This window comes from Peromyscus californicus, unplaced genomic scaffold, assembly GCF_007827085.1.
Source record: "Peromyscus californicus insignis strain IS unplaced genomic scaffold, ASM782708v3 Scaffold_5__1_contigs__length_169319896, whole genome shotgun sequence".
NCBI lineage: Eukaryota > Metazoa > Chordata > Mammalia > Rodentia > Cricetidae > Peromyscus > Peromyscus californicus.
The window spans coordinates 126124288-126144237 of record NW_026294573.1 but is presented as its reverse complement, the minus strand read 5'-3'; the positions used below and the strand labels follow the sequence as shown (position 1 = coordinate 126144237).

Genomic DNA, 19950 nt, shown 5'->3' with positions numbered 1-19950 from the left:
CCCCATTTACCAACATTAGCCATAACATCCCTGGAGCTGAACATGTAGGTGATACAGCGATAAAGAGTTCAGGCATTCACTTCAGTCTTGAGTCTGTGGTGTCAGGAACTTTCAAGTGAGAAGGAGCTATGGGAGAGTCCAGGTTTGCAACAGCTTTTACACAACTCCTGAGAAACTCCCTGTCACTGTACCTATTCAAAACCTGAGGAGGGGATGGATGACTGATTCAGCCTGGACATGCATAATAGCCCTAGATAAGTCATTGTCCATATTTCCCATACAATGCCTCTCTTAGACCAGGAATGAAAATAAAAACCTGTTGAAGGAAAGAAAACCCTTTACAGTGTTTACCCAGCACAGGAAATCAATCCACTCTCCTTGAATCAAAATTTAAATTAATTCATTTATAAGTGCTACCAAAAATCAAACCAGAAAGAAATCCAAGCTATAATTTAATCCAAGAAGAAATCTTCAACTTTTTTAAACCAACAAAAAGAACATTTCAGAAAGAGGCTTGTTCCTAATTATATTTTGCTGACATATGCCAATTATATTCAGCGACACTGTTCTCAGCCTGCTAGGTCACACACCAGTCTGCGAGAACAATGGCGCTGAATTAGCGATTGCAGTGAAAGCTTTCAAGATCTCTTACTCAATCAGATGCCGACAAATTCACCTGTAAATCATAAAAAAGTTGATAAAATTTAAATAGTTTCATAAAGTACGTATAGTTCCCACAGTTAACACAAGCCCTGAGCCATGGAGCCTCCCTCTTTTCTTTTCACATTTATAATGTTTCTAATTTTTAAGTGACTTAGGCAGTTGTGTACATTTTTAGCCACTTCATCACTTAATACCTGTATTCAGTCATCTCCAAAAGCCATTTCAAACTAATGGAGAAAAATGTAATTTACCCACTGAATGACCTTCCAGGGAAGCCCAGTTGTTTTATGATTATAGACACATAATTTAGCCTGCAGAAGTCCCGTGATGATAGACTGAATGAAGCAAGAGTTATCACAAAGACTGAAATTAAGGAAAAAGATCAATGTTTTCAGGCATTCGTTCATTACTTTAAAGACAGAAAAATGGGAGTACACCTTTATAGCCACTGCATAGACAGAAAAGTAGAGGTATTGAGATAGGACTGCATGGTAAAATATCATGTGCTTACGGAAATAAGTCCCTGGAATCTGCCTGGACTTCTGTATGGACTTCTGTATGGGTAGTTCCCTTTAAGCCAGCAATTTTGGAACTGTGAGCACATGAAATGGAAAGCTACTAAAGATATTGCCAGTGTGAGTAGTTAGGCATGAAGGTCAAGATTTGCATCACTATAGATTACATGTTCAACTTACTGAGTGACTAAAATATATTTTGTTCATGTATGTATGTGTATACTTAGGATGAATGTACAGGGTAACCTTGAGAAGAGTAAAAGCCACTTTTCCTAAGTTAGAAGCAGCAGGGCTGGACCAGCTCGAGTCAGAGAATGCTTTAAGAATTCCATGCAAAAAAGACTGTGGTTATACTCTGGAACTCGGACTATATTTCAACTTGACTTTGGATTAAAACAAAGCTAAATTGTAAGTTTCTCTTCATTTGTGCCTTTCCAACTGTTGGTCTTTTAGCATTATCAAATTCAGCCACATTTCAGAAAAAAAAATGCATGTTAAAAGATAGATGTTTCAAGTAAGAATTGTCTGAATAATGGTATATATGGAGCCTTCTGCATGGAGGGAGACTCCTGCATGGAAGAATTCATATAGTCAATGGAAATCTATCGAAATCCAGGATAGAAATACTGTTCTCTTCTAAAAGCAGCATTTCTACAAACGTTCGAGTCTCCTGAGCCCTTCTAGGTTTTTCTTGACACTTCCTGCTTTTAGAACTAGGTCAAGCATCACAGCCATCTGAGATTTCTCTTCTACATCACTTCTCTACTACTGATTTCACCTGCAGGTAGGAAGTCGAGTAGAACATTACATTAGTTGTAGTTACATTTTATCACATTTGCATCATCTTTCTTTGCATCTTGCTAAAATGGAGGACTCTATAGAGTTTTTACTTGACTTTCTATTATTACCTTGGCTTCCAAGGCTTTAGAAAAATCTCTCAATTTTGCGAGAAAGTCATTGTTCCAGTGGACTTGTGAAGACATGAGGTCATGAGGTGTGGCCACTCATCTGAACAGTGTCTTTGCCTTTTTCTCCTTCAGTGATCTATAACGCTGGCTTCCATCACTGCGGTATCACTCATTCTCCCTTGCACTTTCCTCTTCACCACCTCCCTCTTCCTCTTACATGCACATATACACACACACCCACACAGAGAGGAAAATCTATATGTGTCAGACATTCAGCAAGGGAAAGACAAAGGCACTGAGTTAATTACCCATCATTTACTGCTGCTGAGAAGAGCAGATGGCAGCAGACGATATGTAAATGGCAAGGGGCAGTGAATTATTCGATTTTTTTAGATTAATCGTCGATGACAAAGGAAGTGATTACGGGCTGTGACATTTATACAAATGTATAAAGTACATCGCACTAAAAAATAGAGCTTAATATTATTATGAGGGTGTCAGGCATAGGAACACTATTGTCACAATACAAAGCAACAAATTTACAATAACCCAAGAATACAACCTCCTTCTACCTAAAAAGTTTATGGAGTAACAGTCTCTAGGGGAAAAGATGAACTCGGGGCTGGATATCATGAAATAGTTCTCTAAAACTAACCAGATTAAATGGAGTAAATATATACATGGACTGCTACATACAGTAGAATGGTGCATATTGGGACATAAAGCAAAACAGGATTTGTTCTCAACAGATCTGGTGCTGCACCAGTGAGTGGACTGTAAAACAAAAAAAAAAAGGTGCTAATAAAACACAATCCAGAAATAGAAATTAAAATAAAACGCAGTGTTTCACAATGAGGCCTATTAAGGGTGTGAAAGAAAAAATACTCAAACGGAGAATATAAAATGGTTGCATTCCTATTCTACAGAAATACTACTGTCGGATCAGACATGCACAGACAATCTCCCGCTAATTTCCAAGGACAAAGTGAAGAAATTTCTGGCCAGGCTTCCACAGACAAGTATACACACACACACACACACACACACACACACACACACACACACGAAGCTGCATCCCTTTGCAGGAAGGAAGCATAGCAGCCTGTTATTTTCAGTTGCTTCAATAATTAATTGGTACATGAGAAAATCAGATGCTTTCCTTGGCAGATTAGAGAATTTGCCCCATCATCAAAATGTTTTCCATCACCCTGTTATTAAATCTATATGGTGTTAATATTATTATAAAGAGAGAGCCACAGAGCCACATTTGTTCTCTGAAAGCATTCCAGCCACTGCAGTCCCCGAGGCTGCCCTGTGGGATGAGAGCTCATCTCCAAATATTAAAATCCAGAAAGAGGGAAAGCTTAGGGCGCATCTATTCATACACTTCAGAAACACTTTCCAAATATCCAAAGCAAAACATTACCAAAATTATTGCTGCGTATTCCACCATTGTACACTCTTTGTTGACAACGGTGGTCCATTGTCAACAAAGGATAGGGCAGGGTAGGGCAGGAGGACAGGGCAGGAGCTGAGATGGGGGAGGGGCGCTGCTAGCTAGCAGCCCCCACAGCAGCAGCAGTGGTAACACTAGATAGAGCATTTAAGTCTGGCAGTCCATTTTGAATGAACACGGGTTCAGGAATAAAGTGCAGGCAGAACCAATCTGCCCTGAAGAAAAGCACAGCATAAAATATTGCACAAAGAAATGAGAATTTCCAGGGTGGCTTTAACAGCAAACCAAGCTGGCAGGTGCACAGAACAAATCATTAACATTGTGTGCTCCTTATAGAAAATATTAGTGGTTTTGCTGTTTTGTTTAGCCATAAAAGCAATAGTCACAGATGCAAATAATGCTGATTTATGTCTTGGCATAAATATGATGGGGACTATCATGAGAAAATAAATAGAACTCCTTTTAAAATGTTTACCTGTAGATATATGTCGCTGGAATTATATATGAGTATACTTGCAACTGAGTTATTCTCACCTTCAATCAAAATTGAGTTCAGGACAAAACCACATTATTCTTACTCAGCATTTTGCATGGTTAGAAATGTAGTCATCTCTAAGTAGAAATAATAAATAAATAAAATATTGATGAAGATTAGTTGTTACCTGGACTCTATGACAGAAAAGGGACAATTGCTCTGGAGGAAGACACTGTGTAGAACAGCTCCAAGTGTGTCCCTCTGTACTCTTGCACTGTGCCCTAAAGGTTCAGTGCTCTGTCTCCAATATGAGCATCGATGGGAAAAACATAAACCAAATAAAGCGATACTCACTAAATGGGAAGAGAGGGATATTCCAGGAGAATTTTCACTTCAGGATTCCATAAATACATGTAAAATTTACAACAGAAAAATGGCAGCCCCTTGAAGCTGAAGTCATTTGCTATGACTGACCCTTAATTAGGAAATCCACAATCTGTGTCCCCGCCCCTCAACTTTCCCTCAATAAAGCTTAATCAAACAAAATATTTTTTAAAAATACTCCATAGTCATGCATATATTTTGGATTGAATATTCTTTGGGTATTATTAGTCTACCTTCCTCAGTTATTGCAAAAGACAAATGGAAATACAGAAATGGCTGTTCAGATTCCATGTGAACATCCAGGCTGCAACTGTTCAGACAATGCAGTATTTCTGGACTGTTTTATAAAAGAAAAAAAATAAAAGTGATGCTGCAGACAATCACACAAAATTTTATTTTCTTTATAACAGAGTATAGTAGGGACTTGTGTCTTAATAAAAGAGGATTTAACTTATTAATATTATCAAATCTATATATGATAGTGTAGCAAAAAAATTTAAAAGATCATAGTATTATATCACTAATAAATAGTTGAGTTTTTTTAAGGTATGGATTATAAACACAAAATATATTAGTATAAGATTATTATACATGTATATATAGTCTAGTTATTAGTGACCTATCCAGAATAGCACTTTGTAATCTGCATTATATTCAAGGGGATTCATAAAGAAATACTTTTGTAGAAATAAAAGCATTTATAATGAGGCCAGTGTCTAAAATAGGATCTAGAGTTTGTCTTAAAGGGATCAGTTTAAAAATTTAGGTATATATATTTTAGAAAATATGGCTAAACTGAAAATGATTTATCTGAGTAGAATATTACTGATACCACTAAATTAGGTCTGCATTAAATGAAATAAGTATTTTTAACTACATGTAAGACGAGTATCAAAATTTGAAAATGCTTTCTGCTCATAGAATGGAATGAACATTTCAAAACCCACTGAAGAAATCAGATAAAATAAAGCATGCCTTAAAATTGAAAGACAAAGATCTACATTCTAGCGGTAATTTATGGGTTTCTTTTCTTTCTTTCTTTTTTTTTTTTTTTGCTTTACTCCAACAGATATATTGTAAGCCTCTGCAATCTGAAATAGAATTACAAACCTGGCCTGGCACAAAGAAGTATATACTTCATTTTAGCTTGTTCAGGTGCCTTTGTGATCCACCTTTGGAAACGGTATCATTTGTTTTTGTAAAATATCTTAAAAACGTTTTGCATTGTTCATGCACACAAACATATATTCTGTATATTAAATATTTAGCTGCATTTTATATACATAATACATTTGCTTATAATAACACTCAGCTATTCTCCAACATCAAAGATAGAAAGCATCCAAAAGAGAATACATGCAATCACTCCCTTTCTTTTTTAAAATATATCCGATTGAGGTAATATTAATAGTAGTTTAAAGCACAGATTACCTCCAATTTGCCTACTTTCTTATTTATAGATGGTAAAATATAGTTTTTCTTTTCAAAAGAACATCAATTCAAAGACTTATAAAATTCTGTCTTGTAAGAGTGAATCTTACATTTCATCTTAGGATGCTTCTTCCCCGTTCAACTTCACTGACTCCATTTTTATCAGTTCTATTTTAAGTATAATGCAGAATTTACTATAGCAACCTAAATCCAAACCATTTTCTCTCTCTTTCTTGATCTAAATCAAGCACATACAGCCCTCTGTTGGAAGGATTTCAGATTGCATTGTGTTGCCTTTATTGGAGGCTGAGAGTGTGTTTGGATGGAACGCTATTGTTTTTTAATTTTTATGCTCACAATTTTTATGACAAGAAGGTATAAAATACAGGGCTATACGTTGCTTCACAACACGGCAGACAATATTTTGTGCCAAAGACAATAAATTACATCAGCACACGGTACCTTTGTTCCAGGGACTCTAATCTGTGCATTAGTTGGAGGAATGGTGATAAACTGGCAGTTCTATTCCACTGCATTCCTCAGTCAGTAAAACACTTGGGTACTGTTTACATGGAAAGGAATTAATACAGGCTTCCTTTCATTTAGCCTGTAAGAGAGATCCAGAGATGAGAAATACACTCATTTGACAAGTAATCATTTAAATGGGTTCTAGGAGCTTTTAAAGTGTTAAAATATTTATATATTCATTTGCAACCACAATATTTTCCCACATTTAAAAAAAAGGAGTAACCCAAAGAGAAGATTCCTCAACTTTTGAGGGTTATTCTAAAAAATATGAGGCTCTTATAGCACATTTTTAATATCAAGTTAAGCAGAAAGACTGTTGGCATACGAGGGTGCCACCTTTCTTGGATGGCTCTGTCTTCCCATATGCTACAAACATCCCCCGGGTCTCCTGCGGGTTTCTTCCATGCATCCTGTCTCCTACTGGGTTTTAACAGTAGCAGGTTTCCTATCACTTCCCACTATACTTACGTCTGTCCAGTCTAAGCATCAGCCTCGTCCACTTGGACAACTGTCTCCATCAACCTAACTCAGCCCCACATTCACAATCACCATGCACTGAAGCTCGTCTTTGAAGAGTCATTGTTGCTGTGCATGAAAATAAAACTGCTTTTGTGGCATCTTTAGTTCACATTGATTAACCAGGTTTTTAATGCATTTTCTTCATGAAAGTATCCTTTTAGTCAGTGGATGTGGTAGATTGTCAGATGTGAAAACTTACTGATGCAATTTTCAATCATATAAAATGCACACCAGAGTCATAACTTTTAGCAAATGTTAATGGCTCATCTACCAAGGGTGAAAGCTGGGTAAAAATGTGTGTGCATGCCAGCATGGCTTCTCCAAAGAACCTTATCTTATAGGATATAGATTTTAAAAAAGTCTAACTAATTTACTTTAAAAGGGGGTGGGGGTTGACAGCTCCAGGCAAAGGGCATTAGGTCTATTTTTAAAAAGACTCAATTATTCCACATTATATAAGAAGATATTAGAAAGCGGGACTTGGAAACCTTCTCTACATGAAAGGAAATGCTGATCTTCTTACCCCTAAGCCAAACCAGCTTTGCATTAGTGCTTATTCCAGTACACCTAGTGTCTAGCAGCACAGCTGAGCACTTTCAGAATATGTATCATTGCATTTTGAGGGAATGAAAGAAACTTAGACCAGAGGGACAGAACAAGCAGCCATGAAAACAGCAATAGCTGGTCATTCAAAATGAGAAGGGAATTCTCATTTAAGGACAAAAAAAAGCCCACCTTCACCTTCTCTCTCCTCTCCTCTCCTCTCCTCTCCTCTCCTCTCCTCTCCTCTCCTCTCCTCTCCTCTCTTCTCCTCTCCTTTCCTCTCCTCTTCCATTTCCTCCCCTCCTCTCCTCTTCACTTCTCCATACTTTACCACTTTTTTTCCCACTTTCATGAGAATCTGGAGGAACTCTAGTGTTTACTTGCTTTAGGCATTTATCATTCTGAAAAAGGAGTGAGGAAAAGCAGCCATGGAGAGTAACAGGAAGGAGGATTTGGCATTGATAACAGCAGGCAAAGCCAACTCAAGGTGTATCAGACAATGAAACTAAGGTGAAGGGTAAAAAGTGAACAGTATTTTTAAAGAACAACTCAGAGGTGAATCCATAGAGTTAGACAAGGGATTTGGGAAGAAGCCCAATTTTCCTAAATTCTAATTCAGTCAGATAATCCTCAAGAATTTTCTCCAGTATTTACAAGACAGAGATTCGGACTTTATAGAGAATGTAGCAATTCTAGTCATGAAGGAAAAAGCTTCAGCCAAGATTAAAACTGGAGTGATTACTACATATCTGCAAATATTCTGCCAATATGTTTAGCCACTCAGTTTTCATGTGTTCTGCATCCATTCATTTTAATGGAAAAATAAAAATAGTTTTGAGCATCTTGATGTGCTTTAGAATTAAGAGAGTCTCAAGGAGTTGCACAAAGGTCTTTTCTCTTGTAATGAAGATGTTTAACCTGTTTTGGGTTATGTAGCCTCAAATCTCTGAATTCAGAACACAAAAACCCACAAACACAAGCAAATTACCTCAGCTGTTCAGTAGTGTGAAGAACAGCATGTCCCAGGCCAGCAGTCCACTCAGGGAGATGACTGCAGTAGTGAGTAGACTTGATAATCTCCACTTCACATCTGAACTGATGGGTCTGATGGTTAGTCTTCTAGAATAGCCTCTCCTGCATGGATGTCTTGTGAATTAGGCATCCTTGGATGACATTTTCCTTAAAAATTCAATGGAGATGTCTTTTCTGTCATTTGTATCATTATATCTTCATGTCACCTCAGAAAACAACCTCACCTGTGGGGGATTAAGAAAGTCATGAAAGAATGGCACTTCTCTGGGTCACACATGAAGTTTATTCTGTATCACATGGCAAGAATAATTTGCTGAAAAGTAAAAACTTGATCATCAACAACTAAAATGAGTCACTTGTATGTTTTATAAGTTGCTGTCAGGTATATGCACCTAGTATACCCCATTAAAATGTTTTGAGAACAGCAGCAGAGCTGGACCTGTTATCAGAGCATCTGATATTAATTTCTACATGTCTAAATACAATAAAGCCCAGGTAAGCTCTGGGATTGGCACTATTTTCAACAGGATTGGGAAAATACTCACTTTAATGTCTTCTTTAGTGGAAGATAAAAATCACTTACAAATACACCAGCATCCTCTAAAATCAACTTCAGAACTAGAAAAATTGCCTCAATCTTGTGCCTTACAACAAAATATTCTATAAAATTGCTTAAGGAAGTAGTCAAAAATAGCAGCAAGATATAAACTACTATTAGCTTTCAACAGACCACATTTAAGCAAATTAGACAATGTGATTAATTTCATAAAATTAGATAAAAAGAGATAAAGTCCATGTTGAAAATTTTTCCAAAATGATAACCTTAGAAATCCCCTTATGTAAAATGAACAACGAGAATTGATATACCTCAAGATCCAGTGACACCATTCTTTGGCATATACCCAAAATATACTTCATCCTACCACAGAGATACTTGCTCAACCATGTTCTTTGCTGCCATATTCATAATAACCAAAAAATTAAAACAAAGTAAAAGCCCCTCAACAGAAGAATGGATTTTAAAAATGTGATACATTTACACAATGGAGTATTACTCAGCTGTTAAAAAAAATGACATCATGAAATTTGCAGGCAAATTGATGAAGCTAGAAAAAAATCATCCTGAGTAAGGTAACTCAGACCTAGGTAGAAAAATATAATTAGTGCCTTATCAACCATCAGCAGAGAAACTTCCTTCTTCAGCAGATGTGAACAAGTATAGAGATCCACAGCAGACATTATGTAGAAAGTGAGAGACCTTGGAACAGTGAACACTAAATGGGATGTCTCCATCAAATCCTTTCCCTCAGAGCTCAGAGAACCTCATGGAAGAGGTTATGGAAAGAGTCAGAAGGGATGGAGGACTTCAAGAAAACAAGGCCTTCAACGCTGACATGAGGAAAGTTCATATGAACTCATGGAGACTGAGCAGCATGCACAGGACCTGCACAGGTCTGCAACAGATCCTCTGTGCTTATAGTGTGGCTTCTTGTTCAGTGTTTTTATGGGATTCCTGAGTGTGTGAACAACTGGGTCTCTGACTCTTGTGCCTTCTCTTGGATTCTTTTCCTTCTGTTGGTTTCTCTTGTCCAACTTCAATGTGATAGTTTTGGTTTTCTCCTATTACATTTTATTTACTTATATTTTTAAAAGTGAATGAAAGAGTAAATGAGTGTATGAGTGAAAACCTAGCCACCAGCGTAAAAGTTAACAACTGAACTGTCACTTACTCCTGCTGGGAGAGGGAAAATTAGTTTTTTCCAATGGAGTGACAATGGGAATATCAATCACTCCAGGACAGGTCTCATGCTCAGGAGTAGTTGACCAACATATAAAGGCATCCACAGTTCTTTGTGGGGGTTCTTTTATTTGGTTACATTTTGGTGAGTTTTTTGGAGGGGGTCATGTTATATTTTCCTTTTATTGGTTTGGGAAATTGTTGTTTTATTGGGTTTTTATTTTTTGAGAAAGAATTTAAATTTGGGTAGATAGGGAGAGGATCTAGAAGGACTTGGGGGAAGGGAAGAATACTATCAAGATATATTTAAAGTTAAAAGGTTTTTTTAATAATAAAAATGTTTAAAAAACAAAAGAAATTTCCTTATCTAAAATAAACAAACAAGCAAAAAAAAAAGATTTGTTTGTACTATTGAAACAAAAAAGACAATGAATGTGGAAAACTAATTTTAATTGGCAACTAGATAAACCTTAAAAATTTAATTAAAAGTATGACCCTGATTTTTTCTGACTTTGCTGGATAAGCCAGAGGGGCATTGCTGTTTAAACGTCTTCCTTATCTAGGCTGTGAGTCCAAACAGTGCGATAGTATTTCAGAAAGCACATGCCATCACTGGGACTCACTGGCAGCCACTATTACTGCACACCACAGTGACCCCAGCACTGGAGGTATATGGTGGGCTCTTGATGCTAGTTCTGTATTGTTCGTGTTCATAGTCCCAGGGGCCTGGATTAATGTTCATCAAGGATACTGACATGCTAGATGCTACACTTTCCTTCAGATCTTTAGGTCTCATAATTCTTTAAGTGGTGGAAACAATAAATATTTCTTCCCAGTAACCCAACAGGAGATTTCTTTTTATATATCAATGAAACCAAGGGCTTCAACTAGAAGAGAGCTAATCTTCCTGCCTCTAAACCAGCATTCCCATATTCTCCCTCTCTTTCCTTCCTCTTCCCTTCCTTAGTTTGTCAACGATTCCTGCATTTTCTGGATTGTCAAATTGATCTCTGTGAAAATGCTGTGTTCATCACCGTACTCCTGTCTTTAAAATTTTAGACAGGAGTCAAGTTCAGAATGTTTGGCATGATGTTTCTAAGTTTTGAACAAATGTCAGATAAAATGGAAGATGCCCAGATACACTTGAATTTCAGATAAACCACAAAAATGCTTTAATGTAAATACGATGTATGTGGTATTTACAGCCTACTTTGAGAGTTCATTCATTGCTTGTCTGAAATGTACAAATAACTGGCCACTCTAAATTTTTATCTGCTAAGCTGGCAAGGAGTCCTAATCCCAATATCTTTTGTTAGTGAACTCTTCCACCACTGCAGAGCAAGCAACCATCTGCTGCGGCCAAAACTGTAGCTTCACGCTTCTCCCATACCTCCATGTCCGACCCCTGACATTGGTTCTGTCCTGCTCCCCCTCATGAGGCCCTTTTCTCGTCTGTTAAAACAGTACAGATTCTGAAGATCAAGATCAAATGCATCATCTCCATAAACTCTTGAACACTCTGGAGTCAGTTCCTATAGCCCATTGTCTTGCACATTCATACATCCATCAGTCCCCTGCCTTGTGGTTTCCAATTTCGTGTATGACCTGGATAGCCTCTAATTCTTCTCCTGCTCAGTCCCCATACAATGTGCAGAAGGTGGGGCTGCTACTTGTCCTGCATATTTGCATACTAACCTGGGAAAGTTGCTTATGCCTTCTAAAAGGAAGCAGAACTGAAAATTGACCCTAGGAAGAATCTACCAGGTTGGGGATTTAGCTCAGTGGTAGAGCGCTTACCAAGCAAGCGCAAGACCCTGGGTTCGGTCCTCAGCTATGAAAAAAAAATCTACCATATAGAGTTTTACACCTCACTTTTTATAATTCCTACAAGAGATTAGCAAGCCTTTGATCAAAGATACCAAAGCTCCGATAAGTTAAGTGATCAGCCTTGGGTTGCAGGAGCGCATGCAGCATTTGAACCCAGCGCATGCTCCTGCATCAACATCCCTCCACCGTCTCCATTAATGCTGTTGTCAGTTGCTATCGCTGCAGCTGCTACCACAGTGTTTTTAATGTTGGTTTGGAATCGTCAGGAAATGAAAACTCCAAGCAGGGCAGCTAAGGTCAAGTAGGCAACTAAGGAACTTTGTTGGAAGCACAGATTGCAGCTGGAGCGGATGCTGCCACCCTGGGAAAAGCGGGAACAGCTGGGGCAGCAGAAGAGAAAAATCCACTGCATGGGGTGATGGAAATTAAGTGGAGCAGGAGCAGAGCTGACTCCACATTTCCTGGTAACTAAATGTTTGCAAGCAAACAGCAGTGCAGAGGCAGCTCTGGCAGAGAGGCTAGTCCCACGCCATCCCTGAGGGACAAAGCCCTTGGGTTCTTGCTGTGGAACCTGGCTGCTTTAAGAAAGAAGTAAAGGACAGAGGCTGCAGGCAATCCCTGGCACAGAATTCCCAGCAGAAGTTGGGCGTTTGTGTGCAGTGTCTGCCTGTGGGTCAGTAAATTCTTAAACAGCACGAAGGCTTCCTATAAGGTCACTGATTTTTTTTTTTTAATTTTCAGTGCCTATTTGTTCATGACTGTATTCTCTGCTGGTTGTCAGCTTCAAGCTCCACCAGGTCCAGGCAGCCTACCTTACCCTATGGAAAACACCACCTCCTAGAGAAAGAGCTTTTGCCTTCCTGGTCTTTTGGAAGGCTTATCTTGTAATACATTTCATTTATACCTCCCTGCTGTTTGCAGACCTTCCAATCAGCAGGTGCGAGGCAAGAAGAGGACCTGTGTTTGGTCGTTCTTGTATTTGTGGGTTTAAAGCATGATATCAGTTTAACATATTCTTGGTTGTTAAATTCGAACTACTTGGAAGAGCAAACATTCCAGAGAACATTTCTACCTGCCCATTTAAAAGCCTTTGTAGCTAAGACTAAAAGCAAACCATGGTAGACAGGATAAGCAATGGCCCTCCACAGTAGCAAGGCATTATTATGAACTGAGGATCAATAGACATTACAAGCCAGTGTTTCTTTTATTTGTAGCCCTAACCTTTGAGAAAAAGTAAGCCTCCACTAGTGACTGCAAACACAAATAAAATTAGGGCATCTGATACTGCCAAACATTCATAAACCTTGGTAAAGTGCCTTGGTTTTCTATCCTGCATGAATATCCACAAGTAAGCCATTGCACTACACAGTTTCTTGTATTTACATTATATCAAAGTGCCTTGCCAACTCAGTTACAGGATGTTCCGTTTACAGGCAGGACAACTAAAGACAATTTGTAATCCCAAGAAGTTGATTTGCTGATTACTTATTTAGTCAAGATAAGTGGCTAAAGCCGAATTAAATGTATGAAGGGCTCTTAACCTCACAAGACATAAAAACTGTAAAATCCCAGCCAGCTAAAACACCTTCTGCAATCAACAAAAGATTGAAGAATGACAGATCCCTGCCCAATAAGGCTATAGTCTGTATCCTACTAAGCACCACCCTATTTATATAGTACCTGCCATCTATGTGCTATGACCTGGAATGTGTCCCTCTCAAATTGTTTCTCCGCCTGTCTGTCAGCCTGTCTGTCACTCTTTCCCATGCTCTGAGTTTCATACTTACACAATGGATATGGTACATTTGAAAGTAGGACAAAAGTGAACAGCAGTGCTAGAAAGCCAATTTCCTTGTATGAAAATCCACCCTATTACCTGCATTAGAAGAAAAGCAAATCCTACCAACGCTTCAAGGGCATACAGATATGCTGAAATATGGTATCTTGCTAATAGGTGACAGAAGCTAAATGTCCATATTGCCTGGAAAGCAGCCTAAAGAGATGAAGCAATCACTTCGTGCTAGTCCTGAACCAGAGGCACTTATTGTTTCTGTAAGCATATATGCAGACAGACACATACACATCAATTCATATTCACACACCCATACATGGACACATTCACACACATAGGCAGACATATACACGGAGACACAAAGAATGTACTCACATCCATTTGTAAATGTGCTCACAGACACTCACTCCTACATGAACACAAAGGCACATGCAGGCAGACACCCCTCACTGCTGGTATGTGCACACCACTGAGGTCAGGTTGATAGAATTTAAGATTGGAAGAAATTCATTCATTTGCCTCTCATAAGTAAAGACGTTATCATAGGTTATAAATATGATAAAAATGTGTCTGTAAGGATTGAGGGCAACAGGCCTAGAGGAGACTATACTTACTTAATATGCTATCTTCATACACATGAAGAGGGTAAAAGTAGAGCCTTTAAGTGAAGATGAAAGGCAGCAGTGTTGTTTATCCTACAGAAGAGCAAGTTAAGAGGTGATCTGATTACTAGTTTCGAGTACACAAAGGGCATTTTTATGAAGGTGATGGTGATTGATTGCTCTCCATATTGGCAGAGGACCTGACAGGAAAAAATGGGCCTCGAGATAGAGTTCAGGTAAATGAAAGAAAAATGTATTCAACCTCAGCTTCATAGAACACAGAAATGGCTGGGAGAGAGCACAGAGAGCGAGCGCATCCCAGGAGCTGTTTAGAAGAAAATAAGCGGTTATCTTCCTGGCATCTAAAAAGGCATCTGCTTAAGAGAACCTGCCTGTAATCACTTATTACTTGTTCTAGGTTAGAGGGGAAGCACTGAAACTTGAATGCGAAACAAAATGCCATGGGGATTATATTATCATGCCTACCAAGCCACAGTGTGGTTTGAGCTTAATTAGAAAGGCCCTGAACACCCCTGGAGTTGTCCAGAAATAAGCTGAGGTCCACATTGCTCCTTGCCGTATCAGCTCTGTCAAACACAGCTTGTCATACTCTGTTTCTTGGGATCTGTCCTCTGCTGGCATTAAAGCTGCTTTGCTCTTTTCCTTTCACAAGGGCTATCTTCCTCAGAAAGTGCCACTTCCATTCTTCCTTTTCATCAGCCCAGTTCTACATGTATAACTACTCCAGCCTAACCCCCAGATGGACCTTATCTGATTTTTGCTCACCCTACAGATGATACCATATGAAAAGCCATTTAGACTTTGCAGACTCCAGCATGTATATTTCTATACAGGACTTCCCTCCCTGATGCCAGACTCCTGCTTCCAATTGCCTCTGCCACATGTGCCTTGCATTACTCACCGGGAGACATCTAATAAAATAAAGCTTTGATTTGCTATATCCCGTGTCACTGGATTTGTGGTTCCCCGGCCCATCCTTCTAAATGGAAATTCCATTATTTCTGTTGCTCAGGTCTAAGATTTCTATAGTCATTAATATGACCTTTATTTCTCCACATCAAATACCTAATTCATGGAAAATTCTGTTAATTTACTCCCCAAATGCATTTTAATGTAAACTTGTCCACTGCTGCCACCATGCTTCCAGTCCACATCATTTCTCCCTTTGGTTATTATAGCCCTGTCATACTTCACATCTCTGCTTCCACCCTTGCCATCCATGCATCCAGAGTGAGCCTTAAAAATAGGAGAGTTCAGGAGTGACATCAGCAAATGATGAGACAGGAATTTTCTGCCATCATCTTCTAACATGCACGGATGTTGGCAAATAGCAGTCCAGGAATCCTGTGGGAAAGCAGCAACACACTTCTAGAGCAAAAATAAAAATCTCCAAACAGACATATGAGGAAGACAAAAACCAAAAAAACCACAGTCTCACTTTACCTACATTACCCAACCCTGAGGCTGAATAGTCAGCCCCAAGAGAGCTTTATACTTCAATTCCTTCTTTCAATGGACCAAAAAAGAAAAAGATGTAATGAAGACTGGTTTCTATAGCTGTATGTGATGCTGAATGGAAGGAATGAGGATTTTCAGGATGCTGTAAAGAGAAATAATATATGATTGTGGGGGTTCCAGAAGAAAAATATAGAGAGGATGATATAAAGCTGACTCAAGAAACAATGGCTTAATACACTCCAAATCCTGTGAGCACTGTAGCTACCAAAGTATTTGAGGTTCTAAGTCCCTAAATGGGCATTTAGCTACCTTAGCAAGACACTAAAAAGACATCATGATCAAACTGACAAAAAAAATCCATGACAATGACAGAATTTTGTTGTTTTATCAAAGAAAGCATTGTGAATGTGGCAAAAGAAATATGTCTTATAAGGGGAGCTGTGTGTGATTGGCAGAGACATTTCAGCAAGTCAGGAAAATGAGATGGCTTCCTGAAGGTGTTAAATAGGAAAGGGATCTCCCAAGAAGAAAAACCCCTGAGCAGAGCTCTCCTTCAAAAAACAAGGGGATATATTGTTTTTTCCGGTTGAAACAAAAGGATACTAATTAGCAACATGAAAACAGGAACGCTATTAAAAATAACTATTACCACAACAAATTGTTAATGGTAGCACAATTATAAAAACAGCATACTGAGACACTAATAACTAAAATGTGGTGAAGGAGGAGAAGTCAAAATGTAGTTTTTATGTGTAATGGAAGTTAATTTGCCATCAGCCCAAATTAGCCTCTTGTAACTGCAACATATTTCATGTAAATTCCATGGCAGCCACAAGGTGATGCGTACCACTTAAGAAAGTCATCAGACCACCAAGAAAAATAAAACAAGGAGCAGAAGGGAAAGAACAAAACTATAAAACAAAACCATTAACAGAACATCAACTGTATGCCATTATTTGTTAATAGTCACATCCTATATAAACAAACTCAATTCTCTCATCAAAGTCGTATGTGGCAGAATAAAAACACAAACATACCACTCATCATATGCGAGTCATTTTAGTTTTAAGTGCATAATGGTCTGAAAGTGAAGAGATGAGGATGGCGAACAAAACCAGGCAGAAATAGCAGCGCTTCTGCTAGCCTTTAACTCAAAAACTGTAGAAAGAAACAAAGGTCGTCATAAAAGAGCCAACTGATCACGTCACGAGACTCCGGCTACAACTGCAGTTACATATACACAGACGATGTACAGATAAGGCATAGTTAGAGATATGGGTGCCCTGAACTTCCAACCTCCTAAGTATGTTAAGAAATAGGGACAAGGCCAGGCGGTGGTGGCGCACGCCTTTAATCCCAGCACTCGGGAAGCAGAGGCAGGCGGATATCTGTGAGTTCGAGGCCACCCTGGTCTCCAAAGCGAGTTCCAGGAAAAGGCGCAAAGCTACACAAAGAAACCCTGTCTCAAAAAAACAAAAACAAAAAAGAAATAGGGACAAGTGAATAGATAGCAAAACAACAGAAGACTTCAATCCCATTTTCAACTCTAAACAGAAAGTCAAGAAGAAGATGCTGGCCTTGAGCTACTGTTCAGATGAACTACATCAAGCAAATATGTGCAGAAACTACAGTCAACAGCAGCTGCTTACTCATCATTCTCAAGCACACAGAGCATCATACAGGATAGACCACATGTTAGGCCAAAAAATAAGTGAAAAACTTTAAGGACATTAAAATTACACCAACTATCTTTGCTGACCATAGTAACGTAAAACTTGAAATTATTAATGAGAATAAAACTGGAAAATTCATGAATATGAGGAAAATTCACATATATATATATCTTTCCTATATATTCATAGATATATGTGCATATATATATATTTATTTCTGAGCCACTGATTAGTAAGAAATCAAAAGAGAAACTATAAAATATCTTTGAAATAATGAAACAGAAGCACAGCATAGCAGAACTTCTGGGATACAGCAGAGGCAGCACAGAGAGGGGGTTCCCAGCAAACAGCTCTGTGAAGAAGGAAAGGCAGGACTAGTGTAGCTCTGAGCAAGCAAGCGGGAGGTCATACACACCAAAGCAGCCAGCAGTGGAAGAGAAACGAGAAAACAATGCAAAAGCCTCAAGCTCAACTATCCAAGGATAAACAAATCTTCAACTAGACAATGAAAATAAAAGGAGACAAATTATAAAAGCAGAAATAAAAGAAGAGGCCTTAAACCAACAATAACAGAAATACAAAGGATCATAGAGACTACTATGAACAATTAGAGAATATTATCTAGCCTGGGAAAACAAGAAATTCCTAGAAACGTGCAACCTACCAATACCTAATGTCGAAGAAATAGAACATCTGAATAAAATAGTAATGTGGAAGGAAACTAAATCAATAACCAAAGATCAATGGGAGGAGGTAGACATATAGCTCAGTAGTTAAGAGTTACAATTATTCTCCCAAAGGACCCAAAATCAGTTCCCAGGTCCCATGTAGGATGGCTCACAATGGCTTATAACTCAAGACCTAAGGGACACAAGCCTCTGGTCTCCAAAGGCACTTGTACTCATGCACATGAGTGCACACACACACACACACACACACACACACACACACACACACACACTTAAATCTAAAGTAAATCTTTTAAGAAATAATTTAAAAAATATCTTCTAGTGAAAAAAGCCCCAAACCAGATGGTTTCACTGTTGAATACTTCCAAACATTTCAAGAATTAATATCAATGCTCTTCATATGTTTACCAAAAAATGTGCAAAGGAAGGAACACTTCCAAATTCAGTTTATAGTATCCAGGCCATACAAGTGTACACAGCCAGTAAGAAATGTATAGGCCATCCCTCTGATGAATACAGACATAAAAACACTCAACAAAATAGCAGTGAACCAAATTCATGAACACATTTAAAGAGTCATGCACTATGACAAAGTGGGATTTATCTCTTGAATTTAGGATGGCTCAGTATGCAAATTAATGCATATGATATACTTCATCAAAAGAATAAAGGACAAAATCTATACAGTCATCTCAAGATGAGGAAGAAGCAGTTGACAAAAATTCAATATATCAAGTGAGTCCCAGGAAAGGCGCAAAGCTACACAGAGAAACCCTGTCTCGAAAAACCAAAAAAAAAAAAAAAAAAAATTCAATATATTTTTATGATTAAAAATTCTTACCATAAACTGGGCAGTGGTGGCACATGCCTTTAATCCCAGCACTCAAGAGGCAGAGGCAGGCGGATCTCCATGAGTTCAAGGCCAGCCTGGTCTACAGAACAAGTTCCAGAATAGGCTCCAAAGCTACACTGAAACCCTGTCTCAAAAACAACAACAAAAAAAAATTCTTACCATAATGGGTATCAAAAGGGCAGGCTCCTCAGAGTAATATAGGCAAACGTAAGACAGGCCCACAGTCAACATCATGCTTCACAGTGAAAGTTGAAGGCTTTCCTCCTAAGAGTGGAAACACGGTAAGCACACGGTAGGTGTACTCTGACTACTTTTGTTCAACATGGTATTGAAAGCCAATTCAACTAGGCAAGATAATATTAGCAAAAGACATTAAAGTTGGAAAGGAGAAATGAAAATAGTCTCTGTTTACAGAAAACACCATACTGTATATACAGAACCCTAGACTATAGCTAACATTGTTAAAATAACTGTAGTGCTGAAAGTAATCTAACAGGTTCAGTAAGTCTCTATTGAAAACATTGGTAGTATGCTCACAAAAATAAAAACAACCCTAAAAATCACATGGAACTCCCAAAGAACTGAAAGAGCTAAAGCAAGCTGAAAAAGAGGAAGAAAGCTGGAGATTATATTTACTTATACCTCAAAGTTATCCTACTAAAAACACTGAGATCAACGGTAGAGACCAAATCCACATGTGTACAGAATCATCTCAAAATGGATCATTTACACCCAAGTCACGGAACCATTTGTTTTTGGAAGAAAACAGAGGAAAATACCTCTTAGCACTGATCAAGACACTAGTTCTTTTTAGATAAACAAATAGGATTAAATGAAAAGGTC

The 19950-nt window shown here is 38.3% G+C and overlaps 1 long non-coding RNA gene across 1 annotated transcript in view; it reads right to left on the bottom strand.

Annotated features, from left to right (window-relative positions):
- Nucleotides 1-19368, bottom strand: part of LOC128096414 (uncharacterized) — a 55785-nt gene extending 36417 nt beyond the window's left edge. The window contains exons 1-3 of the long non-coding RNA XR_008213638.1: nucleotides 19267-19368; nucleotides 8411-8678; nucleotides 5943-6439 (exon numbers count right to left, since the gene is read on the bottom strand). This is a non-coding gene — a long non-coding RNA (uncharacterized LOC128096414). The remainder of the gene's footprint in view (nucleotides 1-5942; nucleotides 6440-8410; nucleotides 8679-19266) is intronic.
- Between the last annotated feature and the right edge of the window lie 582 nt (nucleotides 19369-19950).